Below are 19,757 nucleotides of genomic sequence, written 5' to 3'. Positions count from 1 at the left end.
GTGAATGTTGAGCTCAATGCTGTGAACTATGGTCAAAGTAGCACATGTCAGACCATTAGTTCACTTCATTATGCATTTAAAACTTTAGTCTGGAGGGAGATTCATCACTTTCAGATTTCTTACATGTTTTTCATGTAAATCAGACAACTGAATTAAAATGATATCGTTCCTGTACTGCATCTGTTTTAAAAATCCCTCCACTATCACCCACTGCAGTTGTTTAGTGTCAAAGTGTGTGTGCACTTTAGGCCAGTTTAGCTAAGGTATTGGAACAGAATTTTCAACAGGGTCACCCTACTTTGTAACACTGTTGGTGAAAGAGTCCCCATCTTTTCAAAGTGGCTAGGCCAACTGTACGGCTACATTCTCCATGAGAACAGTGAACTGCAGAAAGGGGATATTTTTTTCTCAATTTAGAAGTTATTGTGAGATCAATGTGTAGGAATTCTGGCGAACACCGTCCTCTTATTTTTCCTGTGGAAAAGAAATGAGAGTTCCTGATAGTTATAAGGGGATTACATATGCTTCTATATTTCATGGCACCGAGTTCTGTTGAGCACTAGAATATCTATTTCTGGTTGTCTTGAAGAATAATATTGAGCATGTAGTTTGGAACAAAAAGAAAAGTAATGAAAAATGTACATTCACTTTCTTAATAAAACAAGTTAATCTCCACAAGAAGGATGGTTTTTATGCAGACAGAATATAAGAGTATGAGGAACTTCCTACAGTGTTAAGCCTCATCTCCTTCATCAGCTCAACAGACAAGTTCTCTACCAGTTAATGTCTTAAAAGTAGTCAGAAAAGAGCTACCTAAACATTAACACGCTAGAGCTTTTACAGGACTAGTGGTATATATTTACATTATGAATGACACTTTCTATTCGATATTTGAAAAAGTGAAAGGAAAAACATAGTGTACAAATATTTTAAAAGTAAGAATCCATTGTATATCAGTGCTGGGATTATAGATAATAGTATGAAGGTACAGACTTAAAATAGAGATATCCATACTGCAGCTGCAACAGAAACTCATTGCTGTGAGGAGGCATCCACAGAATATTATGTCTTTCATAAGCTCTACAAGTAACTCAAGTTGAAGGAAGCTGTTTCTTCACTACCTCAGCTGTTATGTTCTGGCCTTTTGGTTGCAGTTGGTAAAAATTCTGTTATATTTGTCACACACTAAGAATTAACATTTTTCTACACTTCATCCTCTCTGAATGCTTAGTAGTTTACAAATAGTTTCTCAATGTCACATTTCTATAATGGTGTTATGGAACAAAACTAATTGGTGTCTGTAGTGGATGCAATTCTATTCACAGCAAGATAAATTGGATTTCTAAACTGTGATTTCCATTGTGTTACCTCTGCATATCATGAGAGTTGTCCTGATGTGCACAGCAGTGGGCCTACTTATCTATGCAGCTTTATGCGGAATATATCAACTTGCTTTGCTCTCAAAATGATGGAAGGAATTTGAAAATATAACTGCAGACTGCCATCTGTAGGAAGGGTTTAATGATCATACTCACCTGTAATCAGTCCCTACATGGAGGAGTAGAAAGAATGACTTCCACTTAATGATCATTCCTGACATTCTGATTAGATTCTGCATCTGTATTCTATCAGGACCAATTAGCTACCAGGCTTCTTTCAGTTTGGATCTTTTACTTGGAAGAATATTTTTCATTTAGAATTGTAACTTCCTACATTAGAAAAGTTATATAAAGCCAATTTTCAGTTTTGATTTTTCATAAGCTTATACTATGTTTGAAAGAAAAGAGGAAGGAAAAGGAAGAAAGAAGGCTCCACTGATCTAAGAATGCAAGGGGGGAAAGGAAAGGAATGAAAACTGCTCACACTGCAATCTCAGAAAGCTGTAATCAGTGGCAAAATGTCCAACTGACGGCCAGAAACTAATGGTACCAAGATGTATCAGCAGTAGGGTTGTTGTGGACAATACTGTTTAACATCTTCATTAACAACCCGAAAGATGTGAATAAGTATATTTTCAGTGAGCTTACAGATAGGGAGAAGTTGCTGATTCACCACAGGTTTTTACCGTCATTCAGAGGAATCTAAACAGGCTAGAGAAATGGGTAAAAGAGATCCTTCTGGAGAACAAGCTGTATACAAGCAAGTAAAGTATCCCTACAGCAGTAACCACCTCAGCTGCACTGAGAAGACTATTGCCAATACGCTGAGGGAGATGGTCCTCCCCTCTCATTGGTGAGACACTCCTGGGATTCTGGGTTCAGTCCTGGGCCTAGTATGAGAGACATACGGATGTATTGGAGTGATGTTATGTAGTCTTGTCTGTCAAATGAGGAGAGATTGAGAGAACTGAGACTGTTAAATCTGTAGAAGGAAAGATATAGGGGGATCTTACAGATATGTATAAATATTAGATAGAGTGAAGAAAATCAAGTCAATCTCTTCTAAGTGCTGTCAAGTGAAAAGGCAAGAAGCAATGGATACAAAACACAAAATGTAATCTGAACACAAGAATACGTTTTTACTGTGAGGACAATTAAAAACAGGAACAGTTTGCGCAGAATCTGTGTAGTCTCCACCACTGGAAATACACAAAATCCCATATGACAGAGGCCTGAGCAACTTGCTCTAGCTACACCAGCTCCAAGTTGGATTGGACTAAAGACATCCAGAGGTCTCTTCCGACCTCAGTAGTTCTTCCATCCTATGAAAATGGCTACTGTGAAAATCCGAATGGTTATAGATCTTTCTTGAGGTACAAACATTTTTTAAGATAAAGGTTGCAATTATTCTCTTCCAATTTATTGTGACTACCTCAACACTAAACCATAAAAACCATAATAGCCCATTATGTGTAGTAAGAGATATCTCAGATATTTGAATTCAGTCCTGTGGTCTGGAAAATTCATATGAGTAGTATAACTCAGACTGTGATTTGCAGTCAAACTCTAATGTACCAATGAACTGTGAGATTCCATTTCAATTTAAAACAAAATAGTCATGTATAATGCAGAAATGTTGTTTTGAGTCCTTCTATTAAGAATGAAATTGTTGAGGGATCAGAAGGCTCAAAGGATTATCAACAAGGATAAGAACTCTTGTTTGTCCTGGATGACGAAACAAACTTCCTTACAATTTCATACTTGGATATTACAGTAGGAAATGTCTTGAAACTTACTCTGTGTGGACAATGGCCAACACCTTAAAGCTACTCTAGTGTAACATGAATATCACAGAATCACAGAAACACCAAGGTTGGAAAAAACCTTCAAGATCATCCAGTCCAACCATCCACCTATCACCAATAGTTCTCACTAAACCATGACCCTCAACACAATATACAAACGTTCCTTGAATACCTCCAGAGTTGGTGACTCCACCACTTCCCTGGGCAGCCCATTCCAGTGCCTGACCACTCTTTCAGAAAAGTAGTATTTCCTAATGTCCAGCCTAAATCTCCCCTGGCACAGCCTGAAGCCATTCCCTCTAGTTCTATCACTAGTTACATGAGAGAAGAGACCCCCAGCTCACTACAACCTCCCTTCAGGTAGTTATAGAGAGCAATAAGGTCTCCCCTGAGCCTCCTCTTCTCCAGACTGAACAATCCCAGCTCCTTCAGCTGCTCCTCATAAGGCCTATGTTCCAGACCCCTCACCAGCTTTGTCGCCTTATTTGAACCCGCTCCAGGGCCTCAGTGTCTTTCTTGCAGTGAGGGGCCAAAAACTTGACACAGTACTTGAGGTGCGGCCTCACCAGAGCTGAGTACAGGGGGACAATCACTTCCCTGTTCCTGCTGGCAACACCTTTCCTGATGCAAGCCAAGATGCCATTGGCCTTCTTGGCCACCTGGGCACACTGCTGGCTCATGTTCAACCCAGCATCAATCAATCAGTACCCCCAGGTCCATTTCCTCTGCGCAGTCTTCCAGTCACTCCGCCCCAAGTCTGTAGCATTGCCTGGGGTTGTTGCGGCCAAAGTGCAGGACCCGGCATTGTTGAAAGAGCTGGTTCAACACCATTCTGCTATGTAGAGTGATAGAATGATAGAATAATAGATTTGTTAAGATTGGAGACCAATAAGATGAACTAGCCCAACCATCAACCCATGCCTGTAACCACTCTATACCACTCAGTGCCGTATCTACCCTTTTCTTGAACACCTCCAGGGACACCACGACCTCCCTTACTACCCCTTCTTTATCACATTTCTTCATAGCCATTCTTCCTCCTCGATGTATTATTTTTCTTGTTGCTCTCTTTTATAATATCTTTATAAACTGTCACCTTTCTTTTGATCAGCTGTGATCTTCTGTCTCAAATAATTTTGCCTCCTGTTAACCTATTGCAGAATGCAATGTTGTCAGATATAACCTTGAGATCTAAAATTTAGAAAAATAAATATTCACTAAAAATGGAATAAAATCTTTTTTTTTTTTTGTCTTATTTTTTTATTTCTAATCTTTTCTGTTTCAGTAAGTATATATATATATATATATATATATATATACATACTCACATGGATGAATTTGTTTGTGTCTATTGCAAAATATAGGTACTGCATGCAGTAATTGTGATTATTTCCTATAAAAAGGAGACAGTCTTGAAAGTAGGAACAGGACTGGCTCTTCACCAGTAAATTGCAGTAGAGTTGGTTCATGTAAAGCCAAATAAAATATAAAATCACAGAAGAAGTAGATCTGAACTGACACCGGTATTTGGTATTTAATTCTTTGCCAGTTCTGTGGTGAATTTTCTTTCTTCTTTGTTTTTTCTGTTTTTACACAAATTCTTCCTAACATTGTGATTATGGTAACAAAATTTGGTTTTAATAACATGCAACTTAAAGGCCACAAGGATTCCACAGATCTCATCCTGGATGTCATCTAGATTTATCTTCTCTGATTTACATAAGGAAAGCACATCTCCCTGAAGTTCCTCACCATCATTTAGACACTTTGTCATCATCTGTGTCAGACACAGTTAAGGACCTGACAGATATCTTTTCAAAAGAAAAATGATTATACTTTTAATATTTTTAATCTTGAATTTATGTTTTAAATTAAATTCTCTCTGAGGTAGATTTCTTGTTCAAATCAGGAATTATCACTAAAATGACTGTTTCTGCTTGACTAAGAAGAGTAATTCACAGCATATTCTAGTTAATGGCTTCATTAATCTGTCTCAAATTCTTTGTACTCAACTATTTTTTTAGGCATATGAAATGTTATTTCATGAGGAAGTTTGACTGTGTTAGTTAAGATAATTATATAGGCTTGAGCACCTTCAGTGATAACAGTTACTACATGACAGAGGTATCTACCAGGAAGAAATAGTTCCAAAACATTTCCTGCAAATCTAACTTAATATATAAAAGGCCAACAAAACTCAACACAGGGTTAGTCCACTGAAGTTATTCTTTCACTTATAGATATGGTTCATGAAGTGGCCTTCCACAGTCTAGAGACGCTTTATTTTTAATCCTGTTTTCTAGATCTTTTGATCTGGGAAGACTTTGACATCATTTTCCCCTTTTCAACCTGTTCCCCAAAAGAGACTTTTTTTCCATAAAATTTCATCTCCTTTTCCTCATCATTGCTATTGCCAGCATATTTCTCCTTTTCTCTGTATCCTATGTAAAGACAGTCTGAAGAAATTCAGGGCAGGATAAGTTTGGTCTAAATGTGGGTATGGCAGTATCTCGTAACTGAATAAATGGAGAACTGCTAAGAAGATTGTGAACTTGGTCTCTTCTGATCTGGGTATCTTTAGCTGGGAAGTATGTGTGATTCCTGGACTGGTATTGAGACACACAGGAACAGCTGTGAGACGGAGAGAGTGAATGATGAAGACAGGCAATTTTGCAATTGAGGAAGTAGATAAGGGGTTGATAAGATCAGGCCCTGGTCTGCTGAAAAGGTTCAGGTTTTTCATACGAAAAATTCCTTCTCTTGATCACTGCTCTCCTGGCTATCAGGTATGGGCTTGACAACAGTAAGTTGTTATCAGAACAAAGAAATGATGCAGAATCATTTAGAATATTTACAGGTCCACTTCTGTGAGCCAGATTTTGAAAGAAAATATAAGCTTCTCAGATATGTTTTCGATTTCGATGAGAAGGTCTTTGGTTTGAATTCTAGTCAAAATTGATTAGATGTGTTTAAAATAACTCTCATCTTAATAATCTTGATTTAGATATTCTTACTTATGCTGCTTTGACCATATCAGACATTGTAATTTTGATTCATCTTTGCCAGAACACCCTTATTATTATCTCTTATTATCTTATTATCTCGTTTTGTCATAACACATATACTCAATACTTCACAGTAAATTCAAGAGAAACATATATTTCAATTATTCCTCCTTTCTTCCAAAGCAAAACAAAGTACAATAACTCCTACATTGTTTCTTTTAAGAAAGGAAAAAAAAAAGGTATTTTCAAAGATAAATTTTAAAAATTTGAATTTCTACACATATTTCATAATTCTTTCTTATTGTAACATTGTAATATTCATTCAAATGCTAGGCAAATTCATACCATGATTGATGGCATTTATTTTAATTCCAGTATATGTTACATCAAAATTTTTGTGAGCACTCAAAATCTGCTTGATCCTTCTTTGATGTGACTTTGGCAGCAACAAGTACTTATCTCTATTTCTTTCACCTAATTCAGAAAAGCAGTACTTGAAGTCTACAGTCAGAATACCATTCCTGGGTATTAGAAGACAAATTTATTGATTGACTGATTGATTTTTATCAAGCCAGATTAAGCAAGTTATAACTTTACATGGAGCTCCTGGTACACTCATCATTCTTAGAAGATTTTTTTTTTTCAGTTCAACCTAAACTTTGTCCTTTAAGAAAGCAGAAGATCTAATATAATTTACTCTACATGTCTACAATGCCAGAGAATGACTCATCCTGAGAGCTCTCTGTGGACTAGCCAGCCCCTGGCCTGAAGAAGAGGAAGACAAATCAGAATGGTTTGCTTTAGCAGACTGACAGCATCTGTGTCCCCATCCTTCCCTGGTTCAGCTGTATGAGTCCTTTTGAAGGGCAGCACAGTGAAGGCTGGGGACTTCCCTAAAATACCATATTACCGTATTACCGTATTACTATACCTTTGGTGGTGAACATTTCCTTTAATTTATAATGCGTGAACCTGCAGAGAGGCTTATCTCCTTTAGGAGATAAAGCATAGAAATGTACCCACTTAAATTTACCAACAAACAAACCAATCACACTCCAGTATAGATGCCGTTAGTAACATATTATGAGAACTTCTCCAGGACGTACTTATTTTGCTTTCAAATCCACCTTCATTTCATGTCCTATATTTACGGGAAGCTGGTCTGAAATCTAGATGTATGGTAAACTCATACTAAAGTATCAGTAAAAATCTCTTCAAATAGTTGTGCTGCTGAATAGAGTTAGTGGTTCCTACTGAGAGTCAATAGCACACTAATCTTCCCAGCATTTTCTTTATCACATATTGTTATTTCAATAAAAATCTGAGGCTGAAATCAGGATTTGTCTCCACTGTATTGGATGCTGCAGACAGACAAATACACAATGCCTAAAATCAAAAGCTTACATCCTTGGATAACAAAACAAAACGCACATACACACACACATAAAACAAAGCAAAATCAAGAAACAACACAGAAAAAAAACACAAAAGTTCAAGAAAGTTTCATGACATAATGATTTTTGTGTCTTATGTCACAAAACATATATGTGCTCTGAAGCACATGTACTTCAAAAATCAATTGCAATTGCATCTTTGTACCATATACTCAGACATTTCCGAGAAATTTTTATTTTCTCTGGCATAAAGTGAGTTACAGCTTCAGTTCAGGCTCACTGTCCAGAGTACGATGTACATATTTACCCTTTGTCCTTTCTGTGCCATTAATATATACCCCAATATCTACATGGTTCAGCTAATATCCTTTTCACTCACACAATATCAACCCCTGTGATTTAGGTCAATAAAGGACCTTGTTGCCTTGAAGCAATAACAAATAGGCTTATTACTTTTAGGACTAGGACTGTTTTTTGTTGTTGATTTTTTTTCCTAGGAGACTGCAATTAATAGGGAATTTCTGAGGTCAAACAAGCTAAAATAAGGAATGGAGATGCTTATGACTGCTTCAGCTGCAAGCAGTTCTGTCCAGGATTGGTTGTTGCACTTGACCTAAGTTTAAGGAAGTTGCCAATATTAATTAAATGGTTGAAGCTGAGATGATCTCAAAACTGTTCTCATTTGTTAGTTCATGTATTCTTTTACTGCCCTGCAGATCCAGATTTACCTTATGTCCATCTGAATAAATGTTCTAATACTTGTTGGTATGCATATATGTCGTGACAGTGCTGGAAACCAGATATAGACACTCTCTATTTTCTTTGCATTATACTTGGGATTGTTTTATAATACAAAACATTATTGGAATTAATATGAAATGCCACCAATTACTATTATTTCTCAGATGAAACTAAAAGACTATAAAAATAATGTTCTGATGCTGATAAACACTAAAGATGAATGGAAAATACTTTTGATATTCATGGTTGGTTTGTTGTTGTTTCTGATTCTGTTGTTGTTTCTAATTCTACCATTAAGTGAAATAGTTTTTTGCATCTTCTCAGTCTCTAGGGATCGCTTCTTTACTTCTCCCATGAAAGGAAATATCTTTCAATAGTTCTTACCTTATTTCCATCCAAATCTGTTCAGAGGAAACTGCATTTGAAATAATGAAGAATTAAAAATCATTCAGCATGCATGAAAATACAGAGAATTCCCCAGAAGTTGTGTGGATATATGATAAATGTGTTAATACTTTATTCAAAATGATAGTAGAGCTCTTTAGAGTTCACAAAACCAAAGCAGATTATCATAGTGGAACAAAGTATATCATGGCCCCGGGCAAAATTACAATACTTTTGACAGCTAGATGCATGAGAAGAAAAAGTCTTCCCAAGGATGTGAAAACACACATGCCTAACGGAAGCTAACAAACAGGTTCTGCTAGGAAGTGACTGGAAACTGGAAATTCTTGTATGGAAACTCAAACTAAAAAAAATTAAATTATCCTAAAAAAGACAAGCAAAAAAATATCTTTTATTTTCCCTTCCTCTGTGGTATAGTGACTTTGAATTTTCTCTAGAAAAAAAAATGGAAAATGAAAATTTTTACTGAATTTTTTTACAAGTTCCTAGCAAAATAAATCTTAATCAAAGCTCAAGTGAACTCTGTTCTTGATATACCTCAAATGCTGAGTTTTATCGGCTTATACTATAGATTCCTAATAAAATACATTTCTCATGGGATAAGTTCAATCTTGCTGGCTCTTTCATATAGTTTGTGAGATTTTAAAATATCGTTCTGGTCAAGTTAGGTAGGGACCACTGTGAAAATACATATGTTAAAATATACAATCCAAACTCAAATTACATAGATACCAAGTCTTTGGTGAGATCTGTCGTAGACTCAGAAATAAACATGAACATCAATCCTAGCTGCTGACTACATTGCTAAAACATTTAGCTGACTTCACTGTTGCTATTACATGGTGCTTCCAAATACTGAGAGGTTAAGGAAATATTTATTATGCTTAAATCATGTTGACATGCAAACTTCATTTACAGTTTTGTATTTCCTATATCTTCCAATATTTCTTGTTTTCTGAGGAAAACTCAGGTCATCCACCTTCTGAATTTACATCATTTTAGGAGGTCTCTAGTGCAACCATCTGCTCAAAGCAGGGTCACTTCTGACCTCAGGCTAGGTTGACAAGGGCTTTTCCATTTAGGTCTTGAAAACCTCCAGGGAAAGGGATTGAGCAGACTGTTCCGCTGAATGACTTTGCTCATGATAATTTTTTTCTCCTTATGTCAAATCATAAGCTTCTCTGTTTCAGTTTATGATCCCCATCTCTCATCCTCCTGCCATATGAAAAGATTTGTTCCATCTTCTCAATAACATCCTCTTAGTTCACAAAATCACTGGATGGTTGGGGTTATAAGGGATCTCTGGCAGCCAACTGGTCCAAACACTGATTAAGCAGGGACACCGACAGGAGGTTGCTCAGCACCACATCCAGGCAGCTCTGAAGGTCTCTACTCACTGGGCAACCTGCATCAGTGCTTTGTCATCCACACTGCACAGGAGTGCTTTCTGATGCTTAGAGGAAACTTCCTGTTCTCTAGTTTGTGTCTGCTGCCTCTTTTCCTGGCACTGACCACTACCACTGGAAAGAGCCTGGCTCCATTTTTTTTGCACCCTCCCTTCAGGTAGGTATACACTTTGATAAGATCTCCCCCAAGTCTCTTCTTGCTGGAATACCATTCCTAAGCCCCTCCCAGCCTCTTCTTCTCTAGTTTTCATGAGTTCTTGTGATTATTAACTCTCCTACCAAACTTTTGACATCAGCTACCTATTAGAAAGGTGTTTTTTTAGTTACACATGTAAACACGAAAAATCTGCCTTCAATAAATCCTTCAGATTTTACTGGTTTATTTTTCCTGTAAAATATTAGGAATAAGGAAAATCAAATAAGTATATCCCTACCTTATTTTTCATGCCTGAACTCGTAAAATGTAATGTGCCAATGAAGAAGGAAATATCTATGAGTTTGTTTTAATGATGTAATTGATTTTTCTCCACAGTCCACTAAGACTGCTATGCTATTTTTGGCATGAGAATATTTTCACTATTTATTTGTCACTACGCTTCTGTTATTTGCTTCTGCTAGACAGAGCCCAGGCACAAAATTGTAGTCCTTCAGATGCTAGTAGGAGACCTGCTGCTGACAAAAGGGAGTCTCACAGATGGCTTCACATTAATTTTTCAAACTATTGCATACTTTTGTGTTCTCTTCTTTTACATATCAGAGTGCTATTTTTCTCTTCCTAAAGAATATGAAATCCCTGCAGGAAATGGTGCACTTTAAAACATTTAACTTGAAAAAAATACTATGCAGATAAACTTCAACTTGTAGATATTGTGCATTTGACCACTTGCTGCAAGATTTCATCAGCTTTTGCTAGATCTTCTATTTTTTTATCCAGACCACATAATTAGCAGGAAATAGTTGCCAAAGCTGATGTACTGATTAAAATAATACTGATAGGAATTCTGGGAAATGTTCTTGCAAATGACACTGTTTTTGAAATAGCATATGTGTGTTCACATGAGTACACTTTTAGTTTTCAATCACACAGTGTAAAATACATAACTTAAGAAGAAGAAAATCTAGATGCATATTTTAAATTAAATAGGACAGACCTAAATGAGCCATGCTTAAAATAGTGGAAGATATATATACATATATATCTTATATTTATAAATTATTATATATTTATAATTTATATATTTATTATATATTTTATATAATTTATATATTTATTATATATTTTATATAATTTATATATTTATTATATATTATATATTATATATTATATATTATATATTAATTATTACCATATCAGTGAATTATCACTTTTCTCCTTACTCTATTTCTCAAGGGTCTCAGAAAAATCCTATTCCCTTAGTTATATTGTTACTTTTTTGTTGTTCTTTTTATTTTTTATTTTTAAGTAAAGCTGAATATTTATCAATAATAATTTATATTTTCTAGGTGTCAGCTGCATTACAAAGTTGATACTGAATCCTTCTTGCCATTTGATATGCACTCATTCCTCTTCTCATTATTGCATCGCTAGACTATCTGACTTGTTTATTGTCCATTCACATAATTTATAAAGATAAGAAATTACGAAAGTCATTTAGACGCCTGCAGACACCCCATATGGTGGAGTCTCAAATGGATGTGGTCTTTTTCCTGTCAAATTAATGCGTGCTATATATTCACTGTTTCTTTTGCAATCTTTGGTTTTATTTAGCCTCTCACTTATGGATGAGTCACTCACAGAGACCTTCATCACTCAGTGAGTTATTCCACCATTAGTGATGTTCTGCTTTTCAAATGAGCATCTTTAGGCAAATAAAAACAAATCTGCAATTTCAGCGGATGATAAAAAGGGGAAAATAAATGGGTAAGGTTTAAAATGTGATTAAAATAGTTTCAGTAGATGACTTAAAATTAAATGAGACAGACTTATTAAAACGAACACACAATACAGATTCTACCATATCAATGCCTTGGAGAACTGTGGTGGCATCTTTCTGCTTCCCATCAAGCCTTCCCATAATAAACACTCCACTGTAATACTTCTCAAGGTTGCTTGCAAATTGAAGACCAAAAATGATGGCCCAAGACTTAAAAGGCTCCTTAAAATCAACTGAAATATTTTGGCAAGCCAGTAGATTCTCAGGCAGCTTTGCTGTCTTAGAACTAAGCAGAGAGCAGGCCATAGCAAAGCAATAATGAATAACTGCCATTCTCCTAATTAGAAGTCAAGTTGGAGTTTATTGCTCTAATCAGACTGTAAATAAGGGAAGAGGCATGAAGAAGAGCCACAAATAGCTCTTGTGATGACACTTGTACAGATGGTTTGGGCACTGAGGATGGCATATTTATACATATTTATGTGCATATTATCTCGATGTGAAGAATAAAATATTTCCTACACTTCAGTTTGCCAGTGAAATATTATATTGCCCTTAGGAAAAGGATGAAATCAGGGAATGCTGCTAGAGGAGCAGCTGAACAGGGACCTCTCAGTGGAACCTCTCAGTCAATAGTCAATGACTCAACAGAGCAAATAGACTATTCCCTGAGAAGAATTTACTGACTTAATACCCAGGAGTATCAGAGAAGATGGTTTGAGAAGATGGTTTAACAAAATGGTTTAGAGAACATTGGAAGGGGAACATCAGACTCAAGCAGAACTGTTCAGAACAAACTTCTGTCAGAAAGAAAAGCAGAGGCATAGGTTTTCTCTCTCAGTCCACATATGGAACTAATCTGGATCTACTGGGACTGAACAAAAAAAAGAAAGAAAGAAAGAAAGAAAAGAAAGAAAAGAAAGAAAAGAAAGAAAAGAAAGAAAAGAAAGAAAGAAAGAAAGAAAATTGAAAAAAATTGAGGGAAATACCATGTTTTACTGTTTTAATTACTTTTTTTAGATATCTTGTTCCAGCAGGCTAGGATATTTCACCAATGAACAGATTGGGACGCTTTTAATCTCCTATCCCAAGTGGTCAAGCACCAATTGGATTAACAGAAGAGAGGAATTCTGGGACCAGACCTGAACAAAAGCTCCTGTCAATTCCTGGGGCTCCACGGTGAGAGATCTTCATTCCGCAAGCACAACACTTCCCAAGGAGATGGCAACTCTGCAGTCAAATGAACAAGTTCTGGCCTAAAGAGCAAGTGAAGCACAAAAATGGGATGAATGTGACCTGACAAGTGTTGGGGGTACTCATGGAGGTCATATTGCCCCTGAAGTACTAAGAAAGCCAGCCCACAGAATGGCCGTGTTTCCAAAAAGTACTTTCATGTCCCATTTCACTGAAATTCTGCAATTCCATTTGATATGCAAAAGGTCAAGATCATAGCCCACAGATTGCTATGTTCTTTCCTGAAGACTCAGAATGGCTAGTGGCACTACCTGACCTTAAATCAAGGAAGCAATAATTTTTAAACTTTCTCCTTCTCAAGCTTTTACATCACTCTGCAGATGCTTGCAATGAAATTGTAGTTTACTGTTAAGTATTCAGGGACTGGCCATGTTTTCACAGCAATGGTGGACCCAGAACCATGCAGTGTTGCTCTATTTCAGAGGGAAATCTGGAAAACACAAACATTTACATAAGTATGTTTAGAGAAGATCAGAAAATGGCACCTCATCCACATCTTTCTGTAGAAAGCAGCAATCTCTTCTATTATGTTCTTCAATCTTTGTGTAGTCCTTTCGTTCCCCCCATTTCCTTCCATCTGGTGACTTTACACAGGGCACTGCTCACTAGATTGCTTCATTTCTGGACCATGTCAGAGCTTCTTCACCCTCAGTATCAACATCCAAAGCAAACATTTAAAGTCTTCTTAATACCTGTGGGAGAAGGAAGGGAATTTCCAGTCGGAACTTAAGCGACAGTCCTAGCTTCTTTACCAGGAATCTAATTAATATAAAAGAAAATAAAATTTAAAAAGCTAGAATTTCTGAAGGCAGTATTTAAGGGAGTTAATATGTCTTTTCTAGCCAACTACATTGAAATACTAACTTCCCAGACAACTAAGAATGTTATGAAGAAGGTCAAATGAAATCTTATATAAAAAAATTCTTATTAAATTGTCATGTTAATGATGTCTGTCTCAACTCTTTCTGAAAACTGGTTAGTCCAGTCCAGGATTTTCTAAAAGTGATGTTTTATTGTAGAAAAACATTTTGTCACAATAAGTCTACCTTTGGATATGCATATATCCATGACAGAGCTCTCTGAAATGAGGGTTTATGTTCCAAAGCTGTAGGCCCAGGAAATCTATTATCAGCTAGTCATGGAAACCCGCCAGTTAAAAGAGACACAAGTTAATGTTTCATGTGAGTTTCTTCATTGTAACCACGATGAACCAATAAGGTCTGTTTTTATAAGGACAGGCATAGAGAAACATCTAATACAGATAATCCTTTCTTTAAGCATGTTTGTGTGTGTTTGTTTGTGTGTACAAAATAATAAATACCAATACGGTAGCAGACTCCGTAAATTTATTCTTGCTGTAGATTTATCTATCACCACTTAACAGGCTTTCAGTGTTCAGAGCTTATTTAAATCTATTTAAAATTCTTGTTTGAAAGCAAAACTAGTACTGAGGAAAAGGCTTTGCCCAAATGCTGTTTTTATGCAACTGTCCCTAACCGGCAAGGTTGCCTGCTGAATTGTAATTCCAGTTTTGGACAGTTCACAGCAATTATTCACAGCAATAAACTAAAAAGTCAGTATGTCACTCATTGTTTGGTTAAATTAATGGAATTTAAGCTCATTTTACATCATGTTTTCTTTTGGTTTACAACATTTACTAGTCACTACACAATAACAATTGTTTAATAACATAATTAGTCAGGCATTGATTTGCAAGACATGTGACTTGAAACCATATGATTTCCAGGATTTCAGTAATTATTTTTATTCAAGCTGTAAAAATTCCATGCCATATTAACCAGCAAGGCTGGGAAAGAAGCCAACAACGCAGTTTAACATTTTATGATTAAAAAAATCTTCCAAACTGTTTAATAGACAACTTTCTATGAAGATATTTCTGTATTAAATCGGTGAAGGCTAGTCACCACAGGATGAAAATGAAACAGAAAATGGTGAGTAATGTCTAGACAGAACTTTCATGGACCATCTCCTCTATGGACCCAGTATGAGATGTTTTAAAAGGTTCCAGTTCCAGTGCAGCAACAGAAGGAACTCAGCAAAGCAAGGTATTGTAACCAGTGGCTCAGTGAAAGTTGCTTTGAAAGAATTGGCTGAATTTCTGCAGACATAAACAAAACTAAGATTTGCTGTATTTTGTGTTCTGTACTGTGAGGGTTCACGAGAATTCCTTTCTCAGATACAGTCCCCTTAGACTGATTGCATACCTTGCTCATCAGTGTTAATTGCTCTTATCATTCTTATTGCTTCTCAGTCATTCAACTAAAAATACACATATATGTAATTATTCACATGAATAGGGAAATGTTCAAAACACAGGAGTGAACTTTTGTCAGATATTCCTTCAGAATGTACAGATAACAAATCTTTATTTCAACTGATTCAAAGACAATTTTCAGAAGGTGTTTCTCCTGTAAAAGTCACAATTCATGTGTTAAGCATAGAACTCATTTTATATGACCCCAAGGAAGCAACCAGTCTGACTATGCAGTAGTAGTATGGTAGAGGAGTATTCAACTTGCTCTGTGGGATTTTCAGTGCTCAGAGACTCCAATTTTTTACATAAAAAGAACGTACTGCTTATGATACATTCTTAATAATCAAATTTGTATGGAAAAAGAATCTCACATTAACAAATGCCTTTTGAGGTACATGATTACTTTTTTAATGCTAAACTTGAAGAAAACAATATATGTACTCAATAAGAACTAAGCACATAGAGATATATCCCTATCAAAATCATGGTGAATTCAATAAGTTCATGTGAAGCACATTAAAAGTTTGGATCTGAAAGCTGAACAGAATTCTATGTATGAATGTATGATTTCCACCCATGACCAACTACTCAGTTGCAATTTTTTCAGAGATCACTAAATAGAAAAGTTAGCATCACAAAATTTAGTGTGAAAGAGAACTCAAGAAATAAAAAAAAATATTATTTACTTCAAAAATGTTTAAGCTAGTTGGTTTTATGTACTCATACTCATTAATTTGCTCCTAAGATTTATTCACTCACAACTCATATCTGCTTATGTACAAGCACCTACATCTACACCAGGTAGTTAACCCACAGAAGGGCAGGCAATGATGTCTTCTGTCAAGAAGGCTGTTCTAGATTGGAAATGATAGGTTCCAAGGAGACGTAATAGTAGCCTTCCAGTACTAGAAGGGGGCCTACACGAAAGCTGGGGAGGGATTTTTTATAAGGGCTGATAGAGAGAGGATTAAGGGAAATGGCTGTAGCTGGAAGAGGGTAGATTTAGACTAGATATTAGGAAGAAATTCTTCACTGTGAGTGTGGTGCCCAGAGAGGTTGTGGATGCCCCCTCCCTGCAAGCAGTCAAAGCCAGGCTGGATGGAACTTTGAGCAACCTGGTCTAGAGGGAGGTGTCCTTGCCTATAGTGGGGGGTTGGAACTACAAGGTCTTAAAGGTCCCTTCTAACCCAAACATTCTATGATTCTATGATGATCTAGGACAGACCTTTCATATTTTTTAGGAGATGTCAGCTGTGAAGGGGGTCTTCATTAGTTCAAATTTTAATTTACTCCATAACTTTCAGACCATGCTGAGCCAACTCATTGTCTGTTTTCTCTTGTTTGGAAAATGTGTTTGAGATATTGACCTGCAGTTTATTTTCCTGTTGGGCTAGTGTGAAAAGAAAGTGTGAACGGGTTTTATTGCATCCTTGTTGCCAAGCATGAGGGTGTAGGATCTCCTGATGGCAAGACATCTGTGCTATGATTTTATCAGAGTACAAACCCTGTGATATTAACATAAGAATCTCATTCCCCAGTCTTAGTACTTGGAATGCGAGGATGGCAATAATGATCTGGGGCCATTTTTTTCAGCCTTTCTACTATTTTCCTTCTGGTACTTCACACACTTTCTTAATTCCATTCATATTCACTCTAATTGTAATATTTCTCTTAGAAATCTCTGTAGCCTTAAAGAATTGGAAAATATGGCTTATAAATCAAGGGGGTTTTCTCATGTACTTTGATATTCCTTTGAAAATCCTTTGAAATTCTGGCCAGCATCTGAAGTGTGAGTTTGTTGCTAGCTAACTGTGCATTTCTAATTATAAGCATCTTGCAACAGGCTGAAACTACAATATAATTATCTATTTTATATCTTACTGAAGTCTGCTTTTCAGTTCAAATTTAATAAATGTCTTTGTTTATTTAAGCTTGATTTCCTATGTTGATATTTAAATTTGTAACTTATGCAAAGACCTTACCTGTTATAGACTGAATCACTGATTTATAAATCATTTTTCATGAGTAAATATATTTTCCAACTCCATCTTGATCAAAAATATATTTATATATTTATATTCAGCATCAGTAAACTTTTCTGAATCACCTAAACTGACAATCTAAGAGACATTAAATAAACAAAAATCTTCCTTTATTATTCCTGTAACATAAATTTGAAAAATCTGTTCAGTAGACTTTGAACATGGTATTTTTCTATCTTGCTTCCCTTGACCTCAGCCAGTTCAACTATCTTTAACTTATTCTCTTTAATTTTTGTAAATGTTACAAGTCTTCATTTCTTAGCCAGTTTTAGATAGTACTTTTATATCGCTTTTTTACTGTATTTGCTGGGCGGAATGGAATACAGATACTTGAATTTATACAAAAAATTTCGCAAAACATTTTGTGATAAAGTGTGTCATTTTATTAAGAATTGTAAAATTATCACTGTACATAAGTTTCACTATATAGCTTATTTTAAATGAGGCAGAATATTTTAATGGTCCAAGAAAAGACATATTTTATAACTTACAACTAGAGATATATGTGTAATTTTTTCCATAAAATATGCATGAATGATTTTCAGCTCCATTTAACTAATGTGTTTTGGAAAGTCTTTGCAACAGCAAATGCAACAAATCTCAGGCAAAGTGGGAAGTAATAAGTAAATGTGGTTAAGGGTAAATTTTCTTTTTGCAATTCAGATTTTGGATCAAGTATCTCTCTACGTAGATTGCCTCAGCATTATTTTGGAATGTGACAGAGAGATCATCAGGTATAAAAATACAATTTATGTCAGAAAATAAAAGTGTCCAGACATCGTACATTACTCACAATGCATTTGCTAATGGAAAAAGAAGTACATCCACCTTTGCACTAACTAGAGATCTTCTGAGAACTATCAGCTGCTATATAAATAGGTGCAAAAGAAAGTGTTGAGTCTTGAGCTGAGAACTATCAAATATAGCAAAATGACAGCAGAAGTCACTAAGAAAAAGCAGGTGAGAGACAGTCTAAAAATCCATGAGATACCTACATCTGCAAGGGCACATTGCCCTCTGCCCTCCTCTCAGATACCCACCATGAAATCATGCTTTTTCTTTGATATTATCCAGACACAGTGAAGCAATGCCAGAAACTGCAGGGTTGACCATATGCTTCCTGAAATAGTAGGAATAAGCCTGATTCGTAAAACAGAACCAAGAGCAGCAAATATAGTTTTGCAAATAATTGATGGGACATACCAAAATCACTGTAAAGATTCTAACATTCTAACTAATTTATCTAGTTAAAAAGGGAAAAATGTCTCACCAGAAGCAAATGGTTAGGATTTCAAACTGCAAACAGAATTCCCCATCACAGTGTTAGTTATCCCTCCTTACTCAAAGGAATCAGCTCAGAAATGAATGCCTTAAGTGTTTGCTTCTGATAAATAACTAGAGCTAATCACCTCCATATATCTCTTCAGGTCATCTACAGACGTAATCTGAAGGATTATCAGAAGAGAAATGCTTTCTATGAGAGCACAGATAAAAACAAACACAGTCACAAATAGAAGGGACAGAGGTACAGTTCTGCTCCCTCCCTAATGAGTTTGTATGGTGGTTTCACTAATGGCAGGTAAACTGCACCACAATGCTCTCTCACTTTTCTGCCTTGAAGAAAAAAAGGGACAAATACAATGGAAAAGATCTCATGGGCAGAGATAAGGACAAGACAAGAACAACAGGGCATACTTTTGGCTATAGTAAGATATACTAAAAAGGACATATTTTGGGGACTTGAACCTTGGAGATAGGCTTTTGTTCTCGGACGAATAATCAAACCTATGAGTTACTCTAAAAAGAAACAACAGTGCTATGTTACTGTCAATATCAAAATTTTAGTCTTCTCTGACAACTTGTGCAGTGCCCACTGAGAGTAACAGCAGTGATTTAAATGGGAAGAACAAATCCTGATTGCCATTCACAAGTTCACTAATTGCAAAGAGGGTTATTAGGTGTAGGAGATATGTGCTAACAAACAAAGTTTCTTGCCACTATTATTCTCACACAGGACTAAGGCTGTTCCCTCAATTAGCTATCTTGACAAGAAACGAACAGCCAGAGGGTACTATCCTTCAAATTTATTCTATGGCCAAATAGTACTCTTTTTTTTT

General features: G+C 35.9%; 1 long non-coding RNA gene across 1 annotated transcript; it reads right to left on the bottom strand.

Moving 5' to 3' along the window:
- Window positions 1-13,064: 13,064 nt before the first annotated feature.
- Window positions 13,065-16,450, bottom strand: LOC109366027. The gene is made up of 3 exons (XR_002112014.1): window positions 16,389-16,450; window positions 13,809-14,015; window positions 13,065-13,325 (listed from the first exon to the last, which is right to left on the bottom strand). It is a non-coding gene; the product is annotated as an uncharacterized LOC109366027 (long non-coding RNA).
- Window positions 16,451-19,757: the final 3,307 nt, after the last annotated feature.

Source organism: Meleagris gallopavo, chromosome 1 (assembly GCF_000146605.3).
Source record: "Meleagris gallopavo isolate NT-WF06-2002-E0010 breed Aviagen turkey brand Nicholas breeding stock chromosome 1, Turkey_5.1, whole genome shotgun sequence".
Lineage (NCBI taxonomy): Eukaryota > Metazoa > Chordata > Aves > Galliformes > Phasianidae > Meleagris > Meleagris gallopavo.
This window is presented reverse-complemented; position numbering and strand designations above follow the sequence as displayed.